Source organism: Cibotium barometz, chromosome 36 (assembly GCF_041138505.1).
Source record: "Cibotium barometz isolate CiBa-2024 chromosome 36, ASM4113850v1, whole genome shotgun sequence".
Taxonomy (NCBI): Eukaryota; Viridiplantae; Streptophyta; class Polypodiopsida; order Cyatheales; family Cibotiaceae; genus Cibotium; species Cibotium barometz.
The window spans coordinates 24,755,783-24,767,411 of NC_141081.1; positions in this window are offsets into that span (position 1 = coordinate 24,755,783).

Consider the following 11,629-nt stretch of genomic DNA (forward strand, 5'->3'; position numbering starts at 1 on the left):
GCTTCACAATAGAAATTTTGCTCAAATGGTCCTGAGTAGACCCTTTCTTTACCACTACCATGAAGTCAAATTCTAAAAGAATGATTTGCCAATAGATAATGGCAAAACTTCTTTACAACATAGATCATTGTCAGCCCTTCTTGCTTTGTTGTGGTGTAATTATTTTCGACCACATTCAAATGTTAGCTTGCATCTAAAATTGGGAAATCCATTTTATGATCACGAGGTTGTGTGAGGTTGCAAAATTGGATGCATTGATGTGAACATAGAATTCCTTATTCCAATTTAGAGATTTCAATATTGGTGCAATGACTAACTTGGCTTTTTTTTGCTTTTCAAAAGATCTATCCCCAAAACTCTACGCGCTCGCATGGTTAGGGGCATATACATTCAGCAAACCCACTCTACACTTTGCAAACCACATAATCATCCATTGGGAATGCTAAGGGACTATCACTCCACTGTCCAAAATAGCATGTTGCCAAGAGTCCATAATAGACATACATACTCCCTTGGGCGCCCAAAAGTTCATATCGTGATGCCATAAAAGTTTCACAGTGACCATGCAGTATCAGTTAGCCAAATACGACTCTCGTTCATGAATCATAAGCACACCAATGCCGCTACTAACCAAACATTTTGCAAATTCTATCACAACCTACCGTCTTTGCGAATTCTATCACAACCTACCATGATAGGGCATAAAATAAGGACCTCCCATCCCCTACACATTCCACAGGACAATCCTCATGCATCTTGTGGGAGAAGAAAGAGGCTGTGCAACAACAATGTGTGTAATCTTTGAGGTTTTCTTGGACAAAGAGTAATCCATGTCTAAGCATCCTTGAGAAGGTGACAACATCTCAACAGATAGAGACCATCCAACCAAAGCCCATGTCCCTCTAGCACCAAGAGAATCCTCTACCTCATACAAAGTGGCCCCATGTACATTTACATAGAAAGAGGGCCCATGAGTATCCACAACCTTGTGAACAAGATATGGCACTCTCTATCACTATATATAGAAGGGACCATGACTTTAGCTGAGTGAATGGAATAACTTGAAACGTTGCTCGGTTCATGGGAGAACTACAAATCTTGGGTATAAAGGTGCATACAAGGCCACCAATTGCCGTTGCACAACACTCTACAATATATTCCCTTTCTTGAGAAATGTTGGCTTGAAATACTCACGTGAGCGAATTCTATCACAACCTACCATGATAGGGCATAAAATAAGGACCTCCCATCCCCTACACATTCCACAAGACAATCCTCATGCATCTTGTGGGAGAAGAAAGAGGCTGTGCAACAACAATGTGTGTAATCTTTGAGGGTGTCTAGCACAAAGAGTAATCCATGTATAAGCATCCTTGAGAAGGTGACAACATCTCAACAGATAGAGACCATCCAACCAAAGCCCATGTCCCTCTAGCACCAAGAGAATCCTCTACCTCATACAAAGTGGTCCCATGTACATTTACATAGAAAGAGGGTCCATGAGTATCCACAACCTTGTGAACAAGATATGGCACTCTCCATCACTATATATAGAAGGGACCATGACTTTAGCTGAGTGAATGGAATAACTTGAAACGTTGCTCGGTTCATGGGAGAACTACAAATCTTGGGTATAAAGGTGCATACAAGGCCACCAATTGCCGTTGCACAACACTCTACAATATATTCCCTTTCTTGAGAAATGTTGGCTTGAAATGCTCACGTGAGCTTCAACAACCAAATCTTGGTACTCATTTGAGTTAGCAACTAAGCGTAAAACCTCGCCTGTCCCTAGGTAGTAAAGTCTCCTTACTATCAATTAAAACCTTTAGCAGGCATCCAAGAAATTTGCATGACATGTAAGATCAGCTATCTTGTCATCCCAGATTGTAGTAGACAAGAATCTAGCAATGCGCTCACTATAGCATGGTACAGACTCTATATTAAATAAAGTTGCATCTGGGAGGTCATTGTCTACCCCCTTTGGTGCTTCACAATAGAACTTTTGCTCAAATGGTCCTGAGTAGACCCTTTCTTTACCACTACCATGAAGTCAAATTCTAAAAGAATGATTTGCCAATAGATAATGGCAAAACTTGTTTACAACATAGATCATTGTCAGCCCTTCTTGCTTTGTTGTGGTGTAATTATTTTCAACCACATTCAAATGTTAGCTTGCATCTAAAATTGGGAAATCCATTTTATCATCATGAGGTTGTGTGAGGTTGCAAAATTGGATGCATTGATGTGAACATAGAATTCCTTATTCCAATTTAGAGATTTCAATATTGGTGCAATGACTAACTTGGCTTTTTTTTGCTTTTCAAAAGATCTATTCCCAAAACTCTACGCGCTCGCATGGTTAGGGGCATATACATTCAGCGAACCCACTCTACACTTTGCAAACCACATAATCATCCATTGGGAAAGCTAAGGGACTATCACTCCACTGTCCAAAATAGCATGTTGCCAAGAGTCCATAATAGACATACACACTCCCTTGGGCGCCCAAAAGTTCATATCGTGATGCCATAAAAGTTTCACAGTGACCATGCAGTATCAGTTAGCCAAATACAACTCTCGTTCATGAATCATAAGCACACCAATGCCGCTACTAACCAAACATTTTGCAAATTCTATCACAACCTACCATCTTTGCGAATTCTATCACAACCTACCATGATAGGGCATAAAATAAGGACCTCCCATCCCCTACACATTCCACAAGACAATCCTCATGCATCTTGTGGGAGAAGAAAGAGGCTGTGCAACAACAATGTGTGTAATCTTCGAGGTTGTCTTGGACAAAGAGTAATCCATGTCTAAGCATCCTTGAGAAGGTGACAACATCTCAACAGATAGAGACCATCCAACCAAAGCCCATGTCCCTCTAGCACCAAGAGAATCCTCTACCTCATACAAAGTGGCCCCATGTACATTTACATAGAAAGAGGGCCCATGAGTATCCACAACCTTGTGAACAAGATATGGCACTCTCTATCACTATATATAGAAGGGATCATGACTTTAGCTGAGTGAATGGAATAACTTGAAACGTTGCTCGGTTCATGGGAGAACTACAAATCTTGGGTATAAAGGTGCATACAAGGCCACCAATTGCCGTTGCACAACACTCTACAATATATTCCCTTTCTTGAGAAATGTTGGCTTGAAATACTCACGTGAGCTTCAACAACCAAATCTTGGTACTCATCTGAGTTAGCAACTAAGCGTAAAACCTCGCCTGTCCCTAGGTAGTAAAGTCTCCTTAATATCAATTAAAACCTTTAGCAGGCATCCAAGAAATTTGCATGACATGTAAGATCAGCTATCTTGTCATCCCAGATTGTAGTAGACAAGAATCTAGCAATGCGCTCACTATAGCATGGTACAGACTCTATATTAAACAAAGTTGCATCCGGGAGGTCATTGTCTACCCCCTTTGGTGCTTCACAATAGAAATTTTGCTCAAATGGTCCTGAGTAGACCCTTTCTTTACCACTACCATGAAGTCAAATTCTAAAAGAATGATTTGCCAATAGATAATGGCAAAACTTCTTTACAACATAGATCATTGTCAGCCCTTCTTGCTTTGTTGTGGTGTAATTATTTTCAACCACATTCAAATGTTAGCTTGCATCTAAAATTGGGAAATCCATTTTATGATCACGAGGTTGTGTGAGGTTGCAAAATTGGATGCATTGATGTGAACATAGAATTCCTTATTCCAATTTAGAGATTTCAATATTGGTGCAATGACTAACTTGGCTTTTTTTTGCTTTTCAAAAGATCTATCCCCAAAACTCTACACGCTCGCATGGTTAGGGGCATATACATTCAGCAAACCCACTCTACACTTTGCAAACCACATAATCATCCATTGGGAATGCTAAGGGACTATCACTCCACTGTCCAAAATAGCATGTTGCCAAGAGTCCATAATAGACATACACACTCCCTTGGGCGCCCAAAAGTTCATATCGTGATGCCATAAAAGTTTCACAGTGACCATGCAGTATCAGTTAGCCAAATACGACTCTCGTTCATGAATCATAAGCACACCAATGCCGCTACTAACCAAACATTTTGCAAATTCTATCACAACCTACCGTCTTTGCGAATTCTATCACAACCTACCATGATAGGGCATAAAATAAGGACCTCCCATCCCCTACACATTCCACAAGACAATCCTCATGCATCTTGTGGAAGAAGAAAGAGGCTGTGCAACAACAATGTGTGTAATCTTTGAGGTTGTCTTGGACAAAGAGTAATCCATGTCTAAGCATCCTTGAGAAGGTGACAACATCTCAACAGATAGAGACCATCCAACCAAAGCCCATGTCCCTCTAGCACCAAGAGAATCCTCTACCTCATACAAAGTGGCCCCATGTACATTTACATAGAAAGAGGGCCCATGAGTATCCACAACCTTGTGAACAAGATATGGCACTCTCTATCACTATATATAGAAGGGACCATGACTTTAGCTGAGTGAATGGAATAACTTGAAACGTTGCTCGGTTCATGGGAGAACTACAAATCTTGGGTATAAAGGTGCATACAAGGCCACCAATTGCCGTTGCACAACACTCTACAATATATTCCCTTTCTTGAGAAATGTTGGCTTGAAATACTCACGTGAGCTTCAACAACCAAATCTTGGTACTCATCTGAGTTAGCAACTAAGCGTAAAACCTCGCCTGTCCCTAGGTAGTAAAGTCTCCTTAATATCAATTAAAACCTTTAGCAGGCATCCAAGAAATTTGCATGACATGTAAGATCAGCTATCTTGTCATTCCAGATTGTAGTAGACAAGAATCTAGCAATGCGCTCACTATAGCATGTTACAGACTCTATATTAAATAAAGTTGCATCCGGGAGGTCATTGTCTACCCCCTTTGGTGCTTCACAATAGAAATTTTGCTCAAATGGTCCTGAGTAGACCCTTTCTTTACCACTACCATGAAGTCAAATTCTAAAAGAATGATTTGCCAATAGATAATGGCAAAACTTCTTTACAACATAGATCATTGTCAGCCCTTCTTGCTTTGTTGTGGTGTAATTATTTTCGACCACATTCAAATGTTAGCTTGCATCTAAAATTGGGAAATCCATTTTATGATCACGAGGTTGTGTGAGGTTGCAAAATTGGATGCATTGATGTGAACATAGAATTCCTTATTCCAATTTAGAGATTTCAATATTGGTGCAATGACTAACTTGGCTTTTTTTTGCTTTTCAAAAGATCTATCCCCAAAACTCTACGCGCTCGCATGGTTAGGGGCATATACATTCAGCAAACCCACTCTACACTTTGCAAACCACATAATCATCCATTGGGAATGCTAAGGGACTATCACTCCACTGTCCAAAATAGCATGTTGCCAAGAGTCCATAATAGACATACATACTCCCTTGGGCGCCCAAAAGTTCATATCATGATGCCATAAAATTTTCACAGTGACCATGCAGTATCAGTTAGCCAAATACGACCTTCGTTCATGAATCATAAGCACACCAATGCCGCTACTAACCAAACATTTTGCAAATTCTATCACAGCCTACCATCTTTGCGAATTCTATCACAACCTACCATGATAGGGCATAAAATAAGGACCTCCCATCCCCTACACATTCCACAAGACAATCCTCATGCATCTTGTGGGAGAAGAAAGAGGCTGTGCAACAACAATGTGTGTAATCTTTGAGGGTGTCTTGGACAAAGAGTAATCCATGTATAAGCATCCTTGAGAAGGTGACAACATCTCAACAGATAGAGACCATCCAACCAAAGCCCATGTCCCTCTAGCACCAAGAGAATCCTCTACCTCATACAAAGTGGTCCCATGTACATTTACATAGAAAGAGGGCCCATGAGTATCCACAACCTTGTGAACAAGATATGGCACTCTCTATCACTATATATAGAAGGGACCATGACTTTAGCTGAGTGAATGGAATAACTTGAAACGTTGCTCGGTTCATGGGAGAACTACAAATCTTGGGTATAAAGGTGCATACAAGGCCACCAATTGCCGTTGCACAACACTCTACAATATATTCCCTTTCTTGAGAAATGTTGGCTTGAAATGCTCACGTGAGCTTCAACAACCAAATCTTGGTACTCATCTGAGTTAGCAACTAAGCGTAAAACCTCGCCTGTCCCTAGGTAGTAAAGTCTCCTTAATATCAATTAAAACCTTTAGCAGGCATCCAAGAAATTTGCATGACATGTAAGATCAGCTATCTTGTCATCCCAGATTGTAGTAGACAAGAATCTAGCAATGCGCTCACTATAGCATGGTACAGACTCTATATTAAATAAAGTTGCATCTGGGAGGTCATTGTCTACCCCCTTTGGTGCTTCACAATAGAAATTTTGCTCAAATGGTCCTGAGTAGACCCTTTCTTTACCACTACCATGAAGTCAAATTCTAAAAGAATGATTTGCCAATAGATAATGGCAAAACTTCTTTACAACATAGATCATTGTCAGCCCTTCTTGCTTTGTTGTGGTGTAATTATTTTCAACCACATTCAAATGTTAGCTTGCATCTAAAATTGGGAAATCCATTTTATCATCATGAGGTTGTGTGAGGTTGCAAAATTGGATGCATTGATGTGAACATAGAATTCCTTATTCCAATTTAGAGATTTCAATATTGGTGCAATGACTAACTTGGCTTTTTTTTGCTTTTCAAAAGATCTATCCCCAAAACTCTACGCGCTCGCATGGTTAGGGGCATATACATTCAGCGAACCCACTCTACACTTTGCAAACCACATAATCATCCATTGGGAAAGCTAAGGGACTATCACTCCACTGTCCAAAATAGCATGTTGCCAAGAGTCCATAATAGACATACACACTCCCTTGGGCGCCCAAAAGTTCATATCGTGATGCCATAAAAGTTTCACAGTGACCATGCAGTATCAGTTAGCCAAATACGACTCTCGTTCATGAATCATAAGCACACCAATGCCGCTACTAACCAAACATTTTGCAAATTCTATCACAACCTACCGTCTTTGCGAATTCTATCACAACCTACCATGATAGGGCATAAAATAAGGACCTCCCATCCCCTACACATACCACAAGACAATCCTCATGCATCTTGTGGGAGAAGAAAGAGGCTGTGCAACAACAATGTGTGTAATCTTCGAGGTTGTCTTGGACAAAGAGTAATCCATGTCTAAGCATCCTTGAGAAGGTGACAACATCTCAACAGATAGAGACCATCCAACCACCAAAGCCCATGTCCATCTAGCACCAAGAAAATCCTCTACCTCATACAAAGTGGCCCCATGTACATTTACATAGAAAGAGGGCCCATGAGTATCCACAACCTTGTGAACAAGATATGGCACTCTCTATCACTATATATAGAAGGGACCATGACTTTAGCTGAGTGAATGGAATAACTTGAAACGTTGCTCGGTTCATGGGAGAACTACAAATCTTGGGTATAAAGGTGCATACAAGGCCACCAATTGCCGTTGCACATCACTCTACAATATATTCCCTTTCTTGAGAAATGTTGGCTTGAAATACTCACGTGAGCTTCAACAACCAAATCTTGGTACTCATCTGAGTTAGCAACTAAGCGTAAAACCTCGCCTGTCCCTAGGTAGTAAATTCTCCTTAATATCAATTAAAACCTTTAGCAGGCATCCAAGAAATTTGCATGACATGTAAGATCAGCTATCTTGTCATCCCAGATTGTAGTAGACAAGAATCTAGCAATGCGCTCACTATAGCATGGTACAGACTCTATATTAAACAAAGTTGCATCCGGGAGGTCATTGTCTACCCCCTTTGGTGCTTCACAATAGAAATTTTGCTCAAATGGTCCTGAGTAGACCCTTTCTTTACCACTACCATGAAGTCAAATTCTAAAAGAATGATTTGCCAATAGATAATGGCAAAACTTGTTTACAACATAGATCATTGTCAGCCCTTCTTGCTTTGTTGTGGTGTAATTATTTTCAACCACATTCAAATGTTAGCTTGCATCTAAAATTGGGAAATCCATTTTATGATCATGAGGTTGTGTGAGGTTGCAAAATTGGATGCATTGATGTGAACATAAAATTCCTTATTCCAATTTAGAGATTTCAATATTGGTGCAATGACTAACTTGGCTTTTTTTTGCTTTTCAAAAGATCTATCCCCAAAACTCTACGCGCTCGCATGGTTAGGGGCATATACATTCAGCAAACCCACTCTACACTTTGCAAACCACATAATCATCCATTGGGAATGCTAAGGGACTATCACTCCACTGTCCAAAATAGCATGTTGCCAAGAGTCCATAATAGACATACACACTCCCTTGGGCGCCCAAAAGTTCATATCGTGATGCCATAAAAGTTTCACAGTGACCATGCAGTATCAGTTAGCCAAATACGACTCTCGTTCATGAATCATAAGCACACCAATGCCGCTACTAACCAAACATTTTGCAAATTCTATCACAACCTACCGTCTTTGCGAATTCTATCACAACCTACCATGATAGGGCATAAAATAAGGACCTCCCATCCCCTACACATTCCACAAGACAATCCTCATGCATCTTGTGGGAGAAGAAAGAGGCTGTGCAACAACAATGTGTGTAATCTTCGAGGTTGTCTTGGACAAAGAGTAATCCATGTCTAAGCATCCTTGAGAAGGTGACAACATCTCAACAGATAGAGACCATCCAACCAAAGCCCATGTCCATCTAGCACCAAGAAAATCCTCTACCTCATACAAAGTGGCCCCATGTACATTTACATAGAAAGAGGGCCCATGAGTATCCACAACCTTGTGAACAAGATATGGCACTCTCTATCACTATATATAGAAGGGACCATGACTTTAGCTGAGTGAATGGAATAACTTGAAACGTTGCTCGGTTCATGGGAGAACTACAAATCTTGGGTATAAAGGTGCATACAAGGCCACCAATTGCCGTTGCACATCACTCTACAATATATTCCCTTTCTTGAGAAATGTTGGCTTGAAATACTCACGTGAGCTTCAACAACCAAATCTTGGTACTCATCTGAGTTAGCAACTAAGCGTAAAACCTCGCCTGTCCCTAGGTAGTAAAGTCTCCTTAATATCAATTAAAACCTTTAGCAGGCATCCAAGAAATTTGCATGACATGTAAGATCAGCTATCTTGTCATCCCAGATTGTAGTAGACAAGAATCTAGCAATGCGCTCACTATAGCATGGTACAGACTCTATATTAAACAAAGTTGCATCCGGGAGGTCATTGTCTACCCCCTTTGGTGCTTCACAATAGAAATTTTGCTCAAATGGTCCTGAGTAGACCCTTTCTTTACCACTACCATGAAGTCAAATTCTAAAAGAATGATTTGCCAATAGATAATGGCAAAACTTCTTTACAACATAGATCATTGTCAGCCCTTCTTGCTTTGTTGTGGTGTAATTATTTTCAACCACATTCAAATGTTAGCTTGCATCTAAAATTGGGAAATCCATTTTATGATCACGAGGTTGTGTGAGGTTGCAAAATTGGATGCATTGATGTGAACATAGAATTCCTTATTCCAATTTAGAGATTTCAATATTGGTGCAATGACTAACTTGGCTTTTTTTTGCTTTTCAAAAGATCTATCCCCAAAACTCTACGCGCTCGCATGGTTAGGGGCATATACATTCAGCAAACCCACTCTACACTTTGCAAAGCACATAATCATCCATTGGGAATGCTAAGGGACTATCACTCCACTGTCCAAAATAGCATGTTGCCAAGAGTCCATAATAGACATACACACTCCCTTGGGCGCCCAAAAGTTCATATCGTGATGCCATAAAAGTTTCACAGTGACCATGCAGTATCAGTTAGCCAAATACGACTCTCGTTCATGAATCATAAGCACACCAATGCCGCTACTAACCAAACATTTTGCAAATTCTATCACAACCTACCATCTTTGCGAATTCTATCACAACCTACCATGATAGGGCATAAAATAAGGACCTCCCATCCCCTACACATTCCACAAGACAATCCTCATGCATCTTGTGGGAGAAGAAAGAGGCTGTGCAACAACAATGTGTGTAATCTTCGAGGTTGTCTTGGACAAAGAGTAATCCATGTCTAAGCATCCTTGAGAAGGTGACAACATCTCAACAGATAGAGACCATCCAACCAAAGCCCATGTCCATCTAGCACCAAGAAAATCCTCTACCTCATACAAAGTGGCCCCATGTACATTTACATAGAAAGAGGGCCCATGAGTATCCACAACCTTGTGAACAAGATATGGCACTCTCTATCACTATATATAGAAGGGACCATGACTTTAGCTGAGTGAATGGAATAACTTGAAACGTTGCTCGGTTCATGGGAGAACTACAAATCTTGGGTATAAAGGTGCATACAAGGCCACCAATTGCCGTTGCACATCACTCTACAATATATTCCCTTTCTTGAGAAATGTTGGCTTGAAATACTCACGTGAGCTTCAACAACCAAATCTTGGTACTCATCTGAGTTAGCAACTAAGCGTAAAACCTCGCCTGTCCCTAGGTAGTAAAGTCTCCTTAATATCAATTAAAACCTTTAGCAGGCATCCAAGAAATTTGCATGACATGTAAGATCAGCTATCTTGTCATCCCAGATTGTAGTAGACAAGAATCTAGCAATGCGCTCACTATAGCATGGTACAGACTCTATATTAAACAAAGTTGCATCCGGGAGGTCATTGTCTACCCCCTTTGGTGCTTCACAATAGAAATTTTGCTCAAATGGTCCTGAGTAGACCCTTTCTTTACCACTACCATGAAGTCAAATTCTAAAAGAATGATTTGCCAATAGATAATGGCAAAACTTGTTTACAACATAGATCATTGTCAGCCCTTCTTGCTTTGTTGTGGTGTAATTATTTTCAACCACATTCAAATGTTAGCTTGCATCTAAAATTGGGAAATCCATTTTATGATCACGAGGTTGTGTGAGGTTGCAAAATTGGATGCATTGATGTGAACATAAAATTCCTTATTCCAATTTAGAGATTTCAATATTGGTGCAATGACTAACTTGGCTTTTTTTTGCTTTTCAAAAGATCTATCCCCAAAACTCTACGCGCTCGCATGGTTAGGGGCATATACATTCAGCAAACCCACTCTACACTTTGCAAACCACATAATCATCCATTGGGAATGCTAAGGGACTATCACTCCACTGTCCAAAATAGCATGTTGCCAAGAGTCCATAATAGACATACACACTCCCTTGGGCGCCCAAAAGTTCATATCGTGATGCCATAAAAGTTTCACAGTGACCATGCAGTATCAGTTAGCCAAATACGACTCTCGTTCATGAATCATAAGCACACCAATGCCGCTACTAACCAAACATTTTGCAAATTCTATCACAACCTACCGTCTTTGCGAATTCTATCACAACCTACCATGATAGGGCATAAAATAAGGACCTCCCATCCCCTACACATTCCACAAGACAATCCTCATGCATCTTGTGGGAGAAGAAAGAGGCTGTGCAACAACAATGTGTGTAATCTTCGAGGTTGTCTTGGACAAAGAGTAATCCATGTCTAAGCATCCTTGAGAAGGTGACAACATCTCAACAGATAGAGACCATCCA